General features: G+C 42.9%; 1 protein-coding gene across 1 annotated transcript in view; it reads right to left on the bottom strand.

The window, feature by feature from the left end:
* VSTM2L (V-set and transmembrane domain containing 2 like) overlaps positions 1-19005 on the bottom strand; it is a 61072-nt gene that overhangs the window by 22055 nt on the left and 20012 nt on the right. The gene's annotated exons all lie outside the window — the stretch shown is intronic.

Raw genomic sequence — 19005 nt, 5'->3', positions numbered from 1 at the left:
ATCCTGCCGAGGGCACTGTGGATACATAGCTCTGAAGATAGAGAAAGTGCACCCAGATTATACAGACTGATTGAAAAGAGTGAGAGACCCAAAGGAGACTAATAGACTACCTGACTTCCATACACAGCTTTGGGAAATTGCAAATGCCAACTGCAGAAACTGCACAATCAGTGCCCATGTGAACCATCTATTGAACTGCCTCAGTAAAGTACAGTGGACTTGTTGCATCAAACCCGGCCACATCATTGTCTCGCATGTCAGGGGACCCTGCCTTGCACCTCAAAACCCCACCTGCACCAAGGGCCCCCCAACTAACACCAGGAAGGAGAACCCAAAAGCCAACAACTGCCCCAAAGGGAAGAGAAGTGCGCCCTTCCCATCACTGCATGGCACTAGGGAGCACTGGGGAGGAGAGCCACCAGAAAAGCACTATAACTCCTATGTGTGCCACTATCAACGCTCTGATCCTCTCCGCCTTCCCTCCTGGTCGCTGCTCCTGCACACGTTGTGGATTATGCACAATTTCTCCACATGAATCTCATGTGCTTTTACTTTCCGTGTGGAAACTGACAGAGTGCGGATTTTAAAATCCATAGCGTGTCAATTGTTTGTGTGATTTTTTTTGTTCGGATTTCACCCTTTGCAATGCAAGGGTTGAGATCTGTGGCAAAACTGCATCAAACCCACACCAAAAACCACAAGTAATACATGCGTATTTGGTGCAGAAACACATAGAAACCCGCATGGACATCTGTGTGGAATATCTTGTAAATCTGCACCCATGTGCATGTACCCTAAAGCTGGTCATAGACATTTCTCTTGGCAGATCCCATGAGTTTCAGTAGGATCCGTCAACAGTCTCAAGAAATTTGGGCTGCCCTTCAAACACTAGCCAAAAGAGCAAACAACACATTTTTTCGCTGTCTGATCCTATTGCTTCCCCAGTGGTGACAGCAGGCCACTTATACCCCCCGGAACGTCCATGTACATTGAGGAAGCTGCGGCCGAATGTACATAATCCTAACTTGTATTTGGAGAGTCGTAAAAGATAATTCACTACGAGGAGCATTAAACACACGGGTGGTATAAAACGCTATGGGCAGATGTTCATTTGATATGATCATAGACTGACCAACAACACAGTGGATCATTTCTATTAATCTAACATAAAATGTTACGGCCACAGCCGGCGGGGTACACAACAACACTGACTATAAACCTTAACGGGCACTTTTTTATCTTTAGTAAGTAGCTTTTGGCTGGCATACTGTGTCCATACCGTATAACGAGAAGTATATCTTTCCTGCCGTACCGGTTTTACGTTTGCTGCGGCGTTCCACCCTGCTCTGCTGCACTCACGGTAAGCACAGCTTCTCCATGCGTGAATAGATGGCGTGCTAATAGGATTCGTCTTCGCCGTAGCCATGTGTTAATGTCAGATTTGCACAGAACGTATTGATTTCATCAGTACATGGATGATGCGCTTTATTCACACTACTTCCCCGACACACCTGTTCCCACCTTCCCTCCATAACATCCTTCTCTCCCTCCTGGCTCCCGATTTCTCCTCTCCCCCTGTCTCTGGCTCCTTAGCTGTAGTATTTAGTTTCCCTTCAAGGGCCGCAGCGCACCATCTGTCAACAGAGCCGTAAAAAGCTGATACATGCAGAGGGGGGAACAGCCTGCAGCATGGGGAGAAGGGGGAGAGCGATAGATGGAGGGAGCGATACGAGGAGAGCGAGAGTGATGGAGGGGAGGGTATAACTGTCTGCAGAGCAGTAAAGCGACAGATCAAACGGTACACCCTGCAATACCACAAGTGGAGGGTAATGTGACAGCGGCAGATTAACGGCCTGCAGTGGCGTGACGGGTGAAGGTAAAGAATGGCGAGGTAGAGTTTACAGAAAGTCAGGAACTTGAAGAGGACCACCTGTGTGAACCATCTTTTCATATACATCGAAAGGCTTTTGTTTAACTATTGGCTCAAAAAAGATCAGGATGCGGTGGTCCCTCAAGATACGACGGCCTCTGGATACAATATTTTCAGCTCGCAATGTTCTTTCCTAGGCCATCGACAGCTGAGACTTAGCATACAATGCCTCAAGCTGGCAACACACATTAGATCGAAGCTCGTTGATGGTTGAACAGCAGGTGAACAAACATCTGGTGAACGTTCATTTCACCGCAGACACGTCCATATTGGCCATTACAGTTGTTCAAACTGGCCAAACACGTTCAATGAAACTGACCGATGGATGAAAAATCTTTCCAGGAAGGTTCTTTCAAAGAAAGATCTTTCGTCCCAGAACGAGCTTTCTTTATACAAACGATCCTTCGTCGGACCATCAGATGAAAATATTAAACATGGCTGACTTCTTTCTAGACAATAATGCTCTGTCATCGGTCGGCTAAAACGGTTGTTCCTTGCCAAGTTTCACCCGACAAAACGTTCACTTTGGTTGAAATCGTCCATTTTGATCAAGTTTAGGCTTCTTTCCCATTAGCGTTCTTTGCGGACCCATCATGGATCTGCAAAAACGCTTCCGTTACAATAATACAACCGCATGCATCCGTCCGGTTGTATTATGTCTTCTATAGCCATGGCGCATCCGTCATGACCACTATTGAAAGTCAATAGGGGACGGATCAGTTTTCTATTGTGCCAGAGAAAACAGATCCGTCCCCATTGACTTGCATTGTGTGTCAGGACGGATACGTCTTGCTCCGCACCACATCGCGGACCGAAAAACGTTTCCCCCACTGCTTCAACCTCCACACGTGATTAGGTACCTCCTGACGAAGCCTACGTGGCGAAACACGTGTTGAGGTCGAAGCAGTGGGGGAACTGTGTCACCATTTTTCAGCAGCAACATGGGTAGGTAACATGGTACCTGGATTAGGGTGGGACTAGTGATTTACAGTTATTGTTATATGCCATCTTTATGAGTAGTATTGCACTGTCCAATTACACCCTACAGCATCCATTGCTTGGACGCTGTGAATAAGAGCTAGGTAGTTGTTCAACACTAGGGGACAGCAATTGCACCCGCAACTACTCCAATATTCACAGCTTCTGTTAATTGTCTGTTACCTGCTGTATATGGTCACATTATCCCCCATTGTGATTCTCCACATTGCAGAGCCCTTTTGTGGCCCAGTCTCCATGTTCTGTCCCTTTTGAGTCTCACCTGTAATGTTCATGTGATTTATAATTAATAAAATGAGATTTTTTTACCTTGTTAAATCCTTGCTCTTTTTTTGTACAAGTTGCAGTAAGTTGGGGAGTGAGGTTCGGTTTTTGGGTTATTGTAGGCTCTAACTATTAGATTCAACCAATCAACATGGTCATGTCTTTAATAATGCAGTATATCTTTACCGCTGTACTAATTTGACATTTGCGGAGGCGGACCACCCTGCTCTGCTGCACTCACGGTAAGCACTGTGTCTCCAAGCGTGAGAAGATGGCGTGCTAATAGGATTGTTTTTCTAACGCGGTATTACATGTCCTATACTGCCCTTTGTCTTTGCCAGGATGAGCTGCTCCTTTGGATGTCAGGCGAGGGTGGCTCCATTTTATATTTCTGATACCCTGTGTGCTAACAGGACCCTGAAGAAGCTCCTGTCCTCATCATAGAAAGTGAATTTACAGCTTCCAGCATCTACTCCTGACTGTTATCTGTAAGGATTTGCTTTATCTGTCTTAGTTATCTGCTTATATTAATTAACTCTCCATTTTCTTTTTGAAACCAATTACTGGATTCCTATACAGTTACAACGGCTTGAACATACAATGGTCCAGAACCAATTAATATTGTAACTTGAGGGACTACTGTATAGACATTTTTTAGGGTCCAAATGCCACCAAAGGATGACATAATACATACGTTAGGCCAGTGGTGGCGAACCCATGCCACGGGTGGCAAAGGTGGCACTCAGAGCCCTTTCTGTGGACACCCGCACCCTGAAAAAGTCTATGGTGTACTAATATCCTTAGACTTTTCCTGCCATTTATCAGCGCAGGGCGCACTATGAATGGCTCAGGCAGCGTGCACTGAATGCAGGCAGGCTATTATAGCTAAATGATCAAGTACATGGAAGATACACTATATTAGATTGTAGTATTCTGGTTAAATTGCTGTATTGGCACTTTGCAAAAAATAAGTGGGTCTTGGGTTGAAGTTTAGGCACTCGGTCTCTAAAAGGTTCGCCATCACTGCGCTAGGGTCTAGTATACCGTTAGGAACCAGATATATAATGGAGCAATATAGTAAGTTTATCAGGCCTTCCTGACAGTGTCCATATATCAGTCCACAAACAACATATGTCCAAAATACGGACGCCTTCCGTGTGCGTTCTGTATTTTTCTTACTCCCATCAATAGAAAGGACTATTCTCAACCACCATACAGACCAGAAGAGGACTTGATGCACATGTATTCCCCAGGTCAACATGCTAATAGATTACCGTATTTTTCGCTTTATAAGACGCACTTTTTCCCCCCCAAAAGTGGGGGGAAAATGACAGTGCGTCTTATAAAACGATGGTTGACTTTTTTTACAGGGCTGACACGGATGTATCGCGGGCCGCTATGCTGCACAGTGTGGCCGGCGATACAGTCACAGTGCGGGGAGGGAGGAGGGGCTGGAGGCAACTCACAGCGGGGCCCGGTGCAGTCACTGTAGTACACCGGGCCCCGCGCACAAAAGTCTCTTTGTATGTAAAATCTTTCATTAATGCTTTATACCATAAATCGCTCTCCTTTTGATAAACTTTACTAGCCTAATCGCCTGCATCAGTACTCACTATGAATGTAGCGTGCGGTCCGGCCGGCGTGTGAGCAGGAGCAGGATGAAGTCATGCGCCGGAGGGACCGCACGCTACATTCATAGTGAGTACTGATGCAGGCGATTAGGCTAGTAAAGTTTATCAAAAGGAGAGCGATTTATGGTATAAAGCATTAATGAAAGATTTTACATACAAAGAGACTTTTGTGCGCGGGGCCCGGTGTACTACAGTGACTGCACCGGGCCCCGCTGTGAGTTGCCTCCAGCCCCTTCTCCCTCCCCGCACTGTGACTGTATCGCCGGCCACACTGTGCAGCATAGCGGCCGGCGATACATCAGTGTCAGCTAGTTTATCAAAAGGAGAGCGATTGATTCAGGATTAAAGAAATATTTTACATACAAACAATAAAGTACTGTAATGCTGTGAAACATAGGGCCATGAGGGGGACCAGCATAAGATGCTATATGTGTGTCACCCACACATATAGCATCTTATGCTGGCCCCCCTCATGGTCCTATGTTTCACAGCACACATCCCCCATAACAGTGCATCATCCATAGATCCCCCCCATAACAGTGCATCATCCACAGATTCCCCCCCATAACAGTGCATCATCCATAGATCCCCCCCATAACAGTGCATCATCCACAGATTCCCCCCCATAACAGTGCATCATCCATAGATCCCCCCATAACAGTGCATCATCCACAGATTCCCCCCCATAACAGTGCATCATCCATAGATCCCCCCCATAACAGTGCATCATCCATAGATCCCCCCCATAACAGTGCATCATCCATAGATCCCCCCCATAACAGTGCGTCATCCACAGAGCCCCATAACAGTGTCATCCCCAGACCATTAGTTCAAAATCCACCAAAAGCACACCTTTTGGTTCAAAATATTTTTTTTCTTATTTTCCTCCTCAAAAACCTAGGTGCGTCTTATAATCAGGTGCGTCTTATAAAGCGAAAAATACGGTAATTGGTTTCCTAAGGATTTAGTCCCTGTGTGTGAGAATAATAAGAGTATCAGGCTGGAGAGAAACAGACTTTCATGTACTATATGAGGTCTGATTTTTTTTCACATCAATCATTGGATAACCCCTTTAAATCTAGGGTTCAGTTGGAGAACCAAGGGTTTATGGCCTTGGAGCTATCTATATACGCCATGTTTCTTGCATTCACAATGTAAGATTGCAACTCTGAAACTAGCCAGAAGGGTTGTGGCTGATCGTATGAAAGGTCTTGTCCAGCCTCCCAGTCAAAAAAGTGGGCTCCGCGCCCTTAGTGAGCTTCTAGACCTTCTTTTAATAACTTGACACTGTAGCCTATGGCCATTAAGGCATCGCCGAAACTATCAGTGTCCCTGATAAAAGTGATGAAAGTGCATTGTGTCCTGAAAAGTGCAAGAAAGGGTGGAAATATACAAAAAATACTCCAGATAAAAAGGAAAAAAAAACATAGAAATGGGAAAAATGAAGGTAATTTGGAGAATTACTATAACGTGTCGAGACAGGCAAAGAACAGCTTGAAATAGAAACTGCAAACAAGTCACAAAAAAAAAACGTAATGAAGAAAGAGAATGGCAGAGGTTGAGGGGGTGAAGGAACCGTGAGGCAGATGGTGAAGAAGATGAAGTAAGGGGGGAAGCGGTAAAGGTTAGTGAGGCAGAGGGGAGATTAAGGAAGGTAGACAGGAGAAAAGAGAGAGAAGGAAGGTGAAGGAGAGGGGAGAGCGCACTTCAGAGCAGCAGCTGGAAGATTGGAAGAGACAGCTACGGAATTACATATCCAGGGAGATTTAGAGGAAAAAAACAATGTGACAGGAGAACAGAGACAGAAGCGGGTCCATGCAGGGACTTCACAACCCATTACCGAGAGAGACTGCTCAGGAGAGGAAGGGATGGAATGAGAAAAAGGAGCAATGAAGAAGGCGATGGAACGAAAGAACAAGGGAAGGGGAAATACAAGAGGGAGGCCATGTAATTAGACTGAGGGAGGAAGGAGAAAATGTAATTTATGTCAGTGCAGGTCACCGTCGCAGCCGGCTCAGACCGCAATAAACTGCCTTCCCTCATATATACCGTATGCTCGGATCCTAATTCTATTAATATATACTCTACGCCAATAATGGCTTGAGGGTCTATTCTCTGGCATCCCGAGGATGTCATCTTTATAAACCATATTGAGTGGCAATATTATTCTCATGGTCGATGCTTAAAGGGGTTTCTGAATAATTAAAAAATGAGTCTAGTGCTAGGAAAAGTGATAATTTGAAAAAAAAAAGCTATATTCACCGGGTTAATTCCCCGCCACTTCCAGGGCCGCACTCTGGTCCTACCCATCAGTTTTTGCTTACATGGCTGACAAGAACGTCAGTAGTCTGGGCAGACCAGTGCTAGGATCACAGTGTGGAGCTGGAATTCAATTGGTGAGGATAGTCTCTCTTGTTAAATTTGGCAGAATTCCTGGCAGTGGGCACATTTTTAAATAACTAAAAAAAAAACTTTAAGGGTTTTTTTTTTTAGTTTAGATCAACATCCTTTACAATAATCATTTATGCATGTAGCTGTAATTTTCTAATATATTTATTTTCCCTTTATTGCTCCTATCTCCTGTTCTGGGCTGTGGTCACATTGCCATGTCTATGCAGCTTGGCTTTTCTATTTCCTGTGATGTCATGTCCATGGGCGGGGCAGTGATAGGGGAATGTCTATGTAACTAGCTGGGTGTCGTTAGGAGAGGTGCTGGAACTGTGGCAGAGAAAGGAGAAGTGCATCATGGGTTTGGTTGGAGACGGCAACACGAAGTGCTACATACAAATATAAAAAAAACAATCATGGGGAAGATGTACAGTCGTGGCCAAAAGTTTTGAGAATGACACAAATATTAGTTTTCACAAAGTTTGCTGCTAAACTGCTTTTAGATCTTTGTTTCAGTTGTTTCTGTGATGTAGTGAAATATAATTACACGCACTTCATACGTTTCAAAGGCTTTTATCGACAATAACATGACATTTATGCAAAGAGTCAGTATTTGCAGTGTTGGCCCTTCTTTTTCAGGACCTCTGCAATTCGACTGGGCATGCTCTCAATCAACTTCTGGGCCAATTCCTGACTGATAGCAACCCATTCTTTCATAATCACTTCTTGGAGTTTGTCAGAATTAGTGGGTCTTTGTTTGTCCACCCGCCTCTTGAGGGATTGACCACAAGTTCTCAATGGGATTAAGATCTGGGGAGTTTCCAGGCCATGGACCCAAAATGTCAACGTTTTGGTCCCCGAGCCACTTAGTTATCACTTTTGCCTTATGGCACGGTGCTCCATCGTGCTGGAAAATGCATTGTTCTTCACCAAACTGTTGTTGGATTGTTGGAAGAAGTTGCTGTTGGAGGGTGTTTTGGTACCATTCTTTATTCATGGCTGTGTTTTTGGGCAAAATTGTGAGTGAGCCCACTCCTTTGGATGAGAAGCAACCCCACACATGAATGGTCTCAGGATGCTTTACTGTTGGCATGACACAGGACTGATGGTAGCGCTCACCTTTTCTTCTCCGGACAAGCCTTTTTCCAGATGCCCCAAACAATCGGAAAGAGGCTTCATCGGAGAATATGACTTTGCCCCAGTCCTCAGCAGTCCATTCACCATACTTTCTGCAGAAGATCAATCTGTCCCTGATGTTTTTTTTGGAGAGAAGTGGCTTCTTTGCTGCCCTTCTTGACACCAGGCCATCTTCCAAAAATCTTCGCCTCACTGTGCGTGCAGATGCGCTCACACCTGCCTGCTGCCATTCCTGAGCAAGCTCTGCACTGGTGGCACTCCGATCCCGCAGCTGAATCCTCTTTAGGAGACGATCCTGGCGCTTGCTGGACTTTCTTGGACGCCCTGAAGCCTTCTTAACAAGAATTGAACCTCTTTCCTTGAAGTTCTTGATGATCCTATAAATTGTTGATTGAGGTGCAATCTTAGTAGCCACAATATCCTTGCCTGTGAAGCCATTTTTATGCAACACAATGATGGCTGCACGCGTTTCTTTGCAGGTCACCATGGTTAACTATGGAAGAACAATGATTTCAAGCATCACCCTCCTTTTAACATGTGAAGTCTGCCATTTTAACCCAATCAGCCTGACATAATGATCTCCAGCCTTGTGCTCGTCAACATTCTCACCTGAGTTAACAAGACGATTACTGAAATGATCTCAGCAGGTCCTTTAATGACAGCAATGAAATGCAGTGGAAAGGTTTTTTTGGGATTAAGTTAATTTTCATGGCAAAGAAGGACTATGCAATTCATCTGATCACTCTTCATAACATTCTGGAGTATATGCAAATTGCTATTATAAAAACTTAAGCAGCAACTTTTCCAATTTCCAATATTTATGTAATTCTCAAAACTTTTGGCCACGACTGTAGTTTCCTGTGCGTTACTTATAGCAATAAGGAGGAGAAGACACAATTACACAACGTAATGAGGCACACACTGTGCAACATGGTGGGGTTAGTTCTCTTCTCACCCTCACGTGAACTTATTGCACAAAGAACAATAAGAAAAAAGCATGGTGCCCTCCATAATAACAGGCTGTATCCTAGCAACTCTGACAGTTCACCGCACCGACACTTTGTTCCATGCGTCGCGTGACATGAGCGTTACGTGTATGCACAGGTGTTGCACGCATCACTGCAGTGTGATGACTCTACAATGACTGAAAGACGTGTTATGTCATCTAAAAATGCTCTAGATGTGTGCAGAGCAACATGCTAAAAATCCTGATGCGAATCTGGAGGTGCGTTTATCATGAGTGAGATCTTCAGATGATCTGGCCTCTGTGCTGCTACAGCGATCCCTCTTCCTCATACAGAATCAGGCCTTCTGAGCGGCAGATCGCTATTTAGACCACACAATCTGCTGCTCAGAAGCCATGATCGGAGGTGCCTGCATGAACGACAGGATCACCAGATGAACAAGCGTCTCTCTAGTTCATCGGGTGATCGGTGGCACATTTAGACGATCAGATGAACAGGATGCAGGAACGGTCGATCCCGATAATCTGGACAATTATTGGTGCGTCTAAATACACCTTAACCTGCTATTGTAATCCTGTTTGTAATGATGATCAGCTTACTGATGAAAAGTGATCTCTGAAGAACAGGAAGCATCAGCCTATTATTGGACTTTTTTCATTTCTAAATTTTAAAAAATATGTTTAAGGGCTCATGCACACAAACGTATGTATTTTGCGGCCCACAAAAAACGGATCCGCAAAAAATACGGATGACATCCGTGTGCATTCCGTATTTTGCAGAACAGAACAGCTGGCCCTTCATGCGGACAATAATAGGACATGTTCTATTTTTTTTGCGGAACGGAAATACGGACATACGGAAATGGAATGCACACCTTTTTTTGGCGGACCCATTAACGTGAATGGTTCCGCATACGGTCCACAAAAAAACCCGGAACGGACGCGGAAAGAAAATACGTTTGTGTGCATGAGCCCAATTTGATCAATAGGTTGTTTTCTGGAGACAGAAGCAAATAAAATAGACCCACGCCAGCTGTATAGAGGAGGTATAATACAACTAGGAGGATACACAGAAAGTTAGACAGAAGCTGGGAAGAGGGATAGCACCTCATTACGCTGACTAAACGTGCCATCATGTAGCTTGGAGCCAATGCTGCCCTTACAGGAGATGGATTTTCTCCGCCACATGCAGGGTCTCAGTCGCTGGTAGGAAATTAACATAATACTGGAATCATCACACATTAATAAGAGATCAACACAGTGTATATACCCAGGAGCAACAGACATGGAGGGAGGCGGGTGGCGCATGATTGATGATGGTCATGCATACAGGAAAGAGGAAGGGACAGAAGATGAAGAGGATGAAGAATAAAGGTCTCACACAGACCTAATGAGACAGTCCTCCTGCTCTTCACTGCAAGCGTGACTCTTATCTGAATAAGAGCCTGACTTGGAAATTCAGTTTTATCCGTCACCCAGTGTCCAACAGTTATGACCCTCGTGTTAGGGCATTATCTTCAAGCCACCTTCTAATGAGTCCCCCCCTGAGTGATGTAGAACCCCCTACAGGAACCTGAGTCTAATAACCCTCCTATCAGTGCTCTGCAAATGAGCCATCACAAGTTCATTAGGTTGCAGCATCTCCTTAATAGCTTGCTAATTAATATTTAGCTGTCTAATTAGCCTTCAGCGCTCAGATGTGAGTATTTTACACAGGCAGCCTGGACTTACCGTTCAAAATTAACCCCAACCGTGCTGAAGTCTACTATACATGGATGGATGGATAGATAGCCACACAGACAGATAAATAAATGTGAGATAGACAGAGATACAGACTAATAGATAGATAGGAGATAGACAGACAGATGATAAATAGATAGATAGACACACAGACAGACACATAAATATGAAATAGATAGATAGATATTAGATAGATAAAAAGATAGATACAGGTGAAACTCGAAAAAAAATTTAATATTGTGCAAAAGTTCATTTATTTCATTAATGTAAATTAAATTAGAATTTTGTGAAAAGGTCCAATATTCTAGGCTCAAAGTGTCACATTCTAGTCAGCTAATTAGTCCATACCCCCTGAGCAAAGGGGACCTAAGATTGTGACTTTGGGGTTTTATAAGCTGTAAGCCATAATCATCCAAATTATAACCAATAAAGGCTTGAAATATCTCACTTTGCATGTAATGAGTCTATCTCATATGTCAGTTTTACCTTTTAAGTTGCATTACTGAAATAAATGGACTTTTGCACGATATTCTAATTTTTCGAGTTTCACATGTAGATAGATAGCCACAAAGACAGACAAATAAATATGAGATAGATAGATATGAGATAAACAGATAAATAGATAGATATGAGATAGACAGATAAAGATAGACAGACACGCAGACAAATAGATATGAGATAGATAGACAGATATGAGAGAGAGATAGATAGATAATGAATGGATAGACAGATAGATATATGAGAGATAGATAGATAGATAGATAGATAGATAGATAGATAGATAGATAGATAGATAGATAGACAGGGTGTGTCCCCATTTCTCAACCCCCTATTTCCCACATGCTTTGGCAATACTAATGTATAATTTTAGACCTGCCAATAAAGCTTTATTGATTGATTGATTGATTGATTGATATAGACAGATAGAGATAGATAGATAGATAGATAGATAGATAGATAGATAGATAGATAGATAGGAGAGAGAGAGAGAGATAGATAGATAATGGATGGATAGATAGATAGATATTAGATAGATAAAAATAGATAGATAGATAGATAGATAGATAGATAGATAGATAGATAGATAGATAGATACAAAAAGAAAAAAAATCCAAGGCAGCACACAAATCTCTGTGAAAAACAAAAGGGTGTTTATTGACCCATATGTGGACAGCAACGTTTCAGCTCTCTCTATGGAGCCTTTGTCAAGCCATCTATGGCTTGACAAAGGCTCCATAGAGAGAGCTGAAACGTTGCTGTCCACATATGGGTCAATAAACACCCTTTTGTTTTTCACAGAGATTTGTGTGCTGCCTTGGATTCTTTTTCTTTTTGTATCTAATTTGGACCAGGTCCGTGGCCCTCTTCAAGGTATTGCACCTGCTGATACATTGTGTGCTGCTCATCTATTTTTTACTTCATAGATAGATAGATAGATAGATAGATAGATAGATAGAATTAGATAGATAGATATGAGAGAGAGAGATAATGGATAGATAGATAGATATGAGAGAGAGAGAGAGAGAGATAATGGATAGATAGATAGATAGATAGATAGATAGATAGATTAGATAGATAGATAGATAGATGACAGATAGATAGATAGATAGATAGATAGATAGAATTAGATAGATAGATATGAGAGAGAGAGATAATGGATAGATAGATAGATAGATAGATAGATAGATAGATAGATATGAGAGAGAGAGAGAGATAATGGATAGATAGATAGATAGATACATAGATAGATAGATAGATAGATAGATAGATAGATGACAGATAGATAGATAGATAGCTGCTTTAAAACCTCCTCTAAAATACTCAATATGAAGCTACCCTAACAGGCCTGCCCATGGTGCCAACAGGTGAAAGAGCATTAGGTTCAATCCTGACTCCAGACTTTGTACCTGTGATTAACTATCTGTGAACCTGACCCTGGGTAGTGACGTTTCTGAACCTTTGCCTATGAGCCTGACCCATTACTCTAACCTTGGTTTTGTCCGGATTATTCTCCTAAATCTTGATTTGGCACTGCCTCGTCATATCATCACCAACTAACTACGATAAGTCAGTCAGCTTAGAGGGCCAGACCCTACAGGTCCCCAGCAGCTAAGTCTTTGCAGTAGGCTCTAATGAAGACCAGGGGACTTGTTAGAGAACTCACCTTAAGGGTCCATTCACACGTCCGTTTTTTCTTTCCTGATCTGTTCCGTTTTTTCAGGAACAGATCTGGACCAGATCTGGACCCATTCATTTTCAATGGGTCCTGGAAAAAATCAGACATTGAGCTGTCCGTTTTTTTCCAGGACCCATTGAAAATGAATGGGTCCAGATCTGGTCCAGATCTGTTCCTGAAAAAACGGAACAGATCAGGAAAGAAAAAACGGACGTGTGAATAGACCCTAAAGGGGTTTCCCAGGAGTACAATATTGTTGAGCTATCTTCAGGAAAGAACATCAATATCAGATGAGTGGGGGTCCAACTCCCCCACTGGTCAGCTATTTGAAAGGGATGCAGCATTTTGAGGAGCCTACTCACAGCATACCGGGCACAGCGCCATACTTTGCATAGTGGCTGTTCTTGATATTTCAGCCCAGGCTCATTCACTTGAATTGGACTGAGTTGCGTCTTGGCCATGTGACCAATGAATGTGACATTACTGGCCAAGGAAAAGGCCCCAGCGTTCACCGGAGTCAGTCCCAACAGATCGGGTGTACAGTATGTAGTATGTGGCAAATAGATGAAAAGCGAATAAATTATATGCTGAGTGGACAAACACGAAAAGGCAGACCAAAATGGATCTAAAATCATACGAGGAGATGGCCCCTAATTATTACAGAAGATAAGCTTCAAATTACTATTACCGTACTAGGAACTGTATCCAACCAAGGGGAACGTGTGGAAAAGGGTCTTGTAGTTAAAAAAAATTACCCTTTGGGTTTCTTTAGTTATTTTATTTTAAAAAGTCTGTAAAGGTCAACTTATCCTTTAAGTGACATTTTCAAGTTTTTCATTAAGAGCCGGATTGTCTGGAAGCTGTCTTGTTCTTACGGCAGAATTGATTTTTTTTTTTATTGAAGACTGACTAGCGACTTGACTATGCACACAAGGTACGCTGGACGCGGGCACAATTTACACACTGGCGTTTCTATAATTCATGCTGTTTGTCATCTTCAATCTATTAGCGTTCCTTCAAGGATCTCTTAAAATTCACTCCAATTAAAGGGAACCTGTCATCATCTTTATGCTAAAGACCACGGCACTCTGTAGTTATTTTTAGTTGCTTGTTTTATTTCATATCTTTTTTATATATATTTTTTTCTTTTATATATCCATCCACAAAAGTAGCCACTGGCCAACGTTTCGGTCTAGTCTTAGACCTTGTTCACGGCCTATTGTATAAACAGGTACATATTTACATGAATATATACAATAATAGAAAGAGTTATTTCATAAGTAGCATGTTATCTAGTAGACAATGCAATTCATAGTTGTGACATAACTTGGGGAGAGACACGTCTGTCATATCTGAGAATACATAATGGACCAGAAACATCCATGTTTTCCACATCCAGATATACAGCTTCTGACATATAAATGGATAATCAGCCTGATTTAAAATAGAGACAGCAGCATCAGATAGACCGTTCAGACAATGGAATAGTGATCTCAAGGTAGAGATGCCACGGTATAGGTGCAATATCTGTGGAATCCAAACAGTATATTATTAGAGAGAGGGTAGTTGTTATATAAGTATTCTTGATCATATATAGCCATGTTGGAATGAGCATAGTACGGGACAATAGTGACACCAGAGCAGTAAGGGCTGTAGTTCATAGGAAATATTTGGATGGTACACTTAGCGTTAATATCAGTATAGTTGTAAGGAGGCTAAACAACTCACTTTGTTAAATCAATTACTATGTGCGGACATTACCTATCCATAACTACCATAACATAACATAATCATAATCACAGCTCCATTAATCGCAATTAGTCTCAGTGACTATACATACCTTAGTTTTTGTAGTAGGGAGAATGGTGGATGGTGTGGGTGTGCTGCGCGCCTGTTGGGTTTAAAAGGACGGCGGGGATGACGAGGAGCGGTGCGACTCGCGCCAGAATGATGACGTCTCGGTCATGCGCATGCGCAAAAGCTAGTAATCAGTATCTGGAGCGGGCACATGCGCAGAGGCAGGCTGTGGTCTAGAAAGGGCTGAAATTATGCATAGGGGAAGGGCGCTTGCATAGTGGCAATAGTGAGTCTGGTAAAGGTACTGGTTTGTAATTAGAGACATCCATGGCCCCATTCTATCACAGACATCTTGGAAAGAAAGTTATATATAATACATTATATATTTCATATTTATCAGAAACAGTTGGTATCGAACTCAAGTGTAGTAGAGTAGTAAGATATGATAATTACTAAGATGAATAATGGATCGTCCTCTTAGTCTATTTATATATATACCTCTATCAATATAATTATTCTATTATATTACCAGTGGCATACTACTACCTGTCTGACAGTGGTCATTTCACCTGTAAGGAATAAAGAGGGGGAGGGGAGGGAAAGACAATTAATATTTGGAAATCCATATTATTAGAATAATTATATTGATAGAGGTATATATATAAATAGACTAAGAGGACGATCCATTATTCATCTTAGTAATTATCATATCTTACTACTCTACTACACTTGAGTTCGATACCAACTGTTTCTGATAAATATGAAATATATAATGTATTATATATAACTTTCTTTCCAAGATGTCTGTGATAGAATGGGGCCATGGATGTCTCTAATTACAAACCAGTACCTTTACCAGACTCACTATTGCCACTATGCAAGCGCCCTTCCCCTATGCATAATTTTAGCCCTTTCTAGACCACAGCCTGCCTCTGCGCATGCGCCCGCTCCAGATACTGATTACTAGCTTTTGCGCATGCGCATGACCGAGACGTCATCATTCTGGCGCGAGTCGCACCGCTCCTCGTCATCCCCGCCGTCCTTTTAAACCCAACAGGCGCGCAGCACACCCACACCATCCACCATTCTCCCTACTACAAAAACTAAGGTATGTATAGTCACTGAGACTAATTGCGATTAATGGAGCTGTGATTATGATTATGTTATGTTATGGTAGTTAAGGATAGGTAATGTCCGCACATAGTAATTGATTTAACATAGTGAGTTGTTTAGCCTCCTTACAACTATACTGATATTAACGCTAAGTGTACCATCCAAATATTTCCTATGAACTACAGCCCTTACTGCTCTGGTGTCACTATTGTCCCGTACTATGCTCATTCCAACATGGCTATATATGATCAAGAATACTTATATAACAACTACCCTCTCTCTAATAATATACTGTTTGGATTCCACAGATATTGCACCTATACCGTGGCATCTCTACCTTGAGATCACTATTCCATTGTCTGAACGGTCTATCTGATGCTGCTGTCTCTATTTTAAATCAGGCTGATTATCCATTTATATGTCAGAAGCTGTATATCTGGATGTGGAAAACATGGATGTTTCTGGTCCATTATGTATTCTCAGATATGACAGACGTGTCTCTCCCCAAGTTATGTCACAACTATGAATTGCATTGTCTACTAGATAACATGCTACTTATGAAATAACTCTTTCTATTATTGTATATATTCATGTAAATATGTACCTGTTTATACAATGGGCCGTGAACAAGGTCTAAGACTAGACCGAAACGTTGGCCAGTGGCTACTTTTGTGGATGGATATATAAAAGAAAAATATATATATATATAAAAAAGATATGAAATAAAACAAGCAACTTTTAGGCTACTTTCACACTAGCGTTCGGAGCGGATCCGTCTGATGTTTCATCAGACGGATCCGCTCCGATAATGCAGACGTTCGCATCCGTTCAGAACGGATCCGTCTGCATTAAAACTTAGAAAATTTTCTAAGTGTGAAAGTAGCCTGGGCGGATCCGTTCAGACTTTACATTGTAAGTCAATGGGGAACGGATCCGCTTGAAGATTGAGCCATATGGTGTCATCTTCAAGCGGATCCGTCCCCATTGACTTCCATTATAAGTCTGGACGGATCCGCTCGCCTCCGCACGGCCAGGCGGACACCCGAACGCTGCAAGCAGCGTTCAGGTGTCCGCTCGCTGAGCGGAGCGGAGGCTGAGCGATGGCAGGCGGATGCATTCTGAGTGGATCCGCCTCCACTGAGAATGCATTGGGGCCAGACGGATGCGTTCGGGGCCGCTCGTGAGCCCCTTCAAACGGAGCGCTCGAGCGGACACCCGAACGCTAGTGTGAAAGTAGCCTAAAAATAACTACAGAGTGCCGTGGTCTTTTGATGTAATTTGAATGTACCCTTACCACAGAGCACCTGCTAATCTTCAACAAGGAGTGCTGCTGAACCCCTTTTCCTTAACATCATCTTTATGCTGACCTCACTGAGGGCAGGATAAAATACTGACAGAAATGCTGATGTCAGCGGTGTGTCACTCATGAGCTAATAGTAAGTGGTTGCCGAGAACCAGCATCATAATCATTACAGCCCAGGCCTTGAGAAGTGTCAAATCTACCCGAGAAGAGTCATGGTTATTCCTAATCTCCTGCTCTCACCCATCTGCTGATGGTAGGCAGTTCTCTCCTAGAGGGAAAGAGAGACAACTAGGTAGAAGACTGTCAGTCACCAGCAGGTGGGCGAGGAGAGCAGGACTTCATGAATAGCCAGGACTCTTCTCAGGTGGCCGGGACTCTTTTCCAGGCCTAGTCTGCAAGGATTGCAAGGTTTTTGGCAACCACTTACTTGTAACTTATAAATGACAGACCGCTGAAATCAACTCACCTCTCTACTCACGTCTCTACTTTATACTGCCGTTAGTATGGGCAGCATGAAGTTGATGACGGCTTCCCTTTAAGGCTATAAGAGGTCAAAAATATTAAAGAAGCCCTGCCACCTCTCCTGAGGTTTTATTAAATATTTCCCATAATCTAAAAATTCTGGAGCACCTTTTCATGAAAAAACCTTAGGTCCAGTCCTATAAGATGGTGTAAGCTGTCCAGACCTGCACCAGATTTATCACAGAGGCTCAGGCTGGATGAGAAATCTGACTCTATATCAACTATGGTTGGCTCACTTAGAGGCGGATTTTACACCAGAATTGTGGTGCAATTTTTATGAAAAATTGCACTTCTTAAGTCCTGCCCCCTTTCCTGTGAAGCTCAGCTCCTCCCCTTGTCGTGCATGTCAGAAAAAAGTGCATAAACCCTAGATGCGTCAAATTGTGCCGCTTTTTTAGATACATTGTTGGCATAGCCACATTAGTAAATCTGCGCCTTAGTATTACCAGTTGGGGCATGTCCACTGTCCAATCAGCGTACTGCACAAGGACACACCCCCTTTGGCAAGGAGAATGCCAACCCCTAGATGTCAATATATTCATAAATAAAGATAAGCACCTTACTATCACATTTTTCCATTTTATTCATCCCCTGCACTGTCCTTGCCAAGCCGCTTTTGCAGCGAGCCTCAGAGGAAGCGGACAGGATGGGCACGGTGGCAGTCCTCGCTGTGTAGCTCCCTGGGCTATACATTGATAAGAAGGGAACACCCTTCCTTTCCTTCGGAGCTTACCCCTTTTGGGGATTCCTGCATGATGTTAGGGGAGGTGCCCTTAGTGTAGATGAGTTTTAGGGTGAAAGGGTTCCTAAATGATGTGACAGAAAGGCAGGTGTTGGTGCAGTCTCATAGATGGTTCACATAAGCACTGTACAGCTTTACAGCTGGCATATACAGTTCTCAAGGTTGTGTATCGGAGGATCGGAGGCTGGTCTCTCTTTTCAAACAGACTGTACAGTCTCTTTTTTCTCTGCCTAAGGCGCCCCACTGATCTCTCTCACTATATGGTGTCTCTGCAGTATCCACAGTTGAATACAATTTCTGAA

Source organism: Bufo bufo, chromosome 6 (assembly GCF_905171765.1).
Source record: "Bufo bufo chromosome 6, aBufBuf1.1, whole genome shotgun sequence".
Lineage (NCBI taxonomy): Eukaryota > Metazoa > Chordata > Amphibia > Anura > Bufonidae > Bufo > Bufo bufo.
The sequence above is the reverse complement of the archived record's forward strand: the minus strand, read 5'-3'. Positions and strand labels throughout refer to the sequence as shown.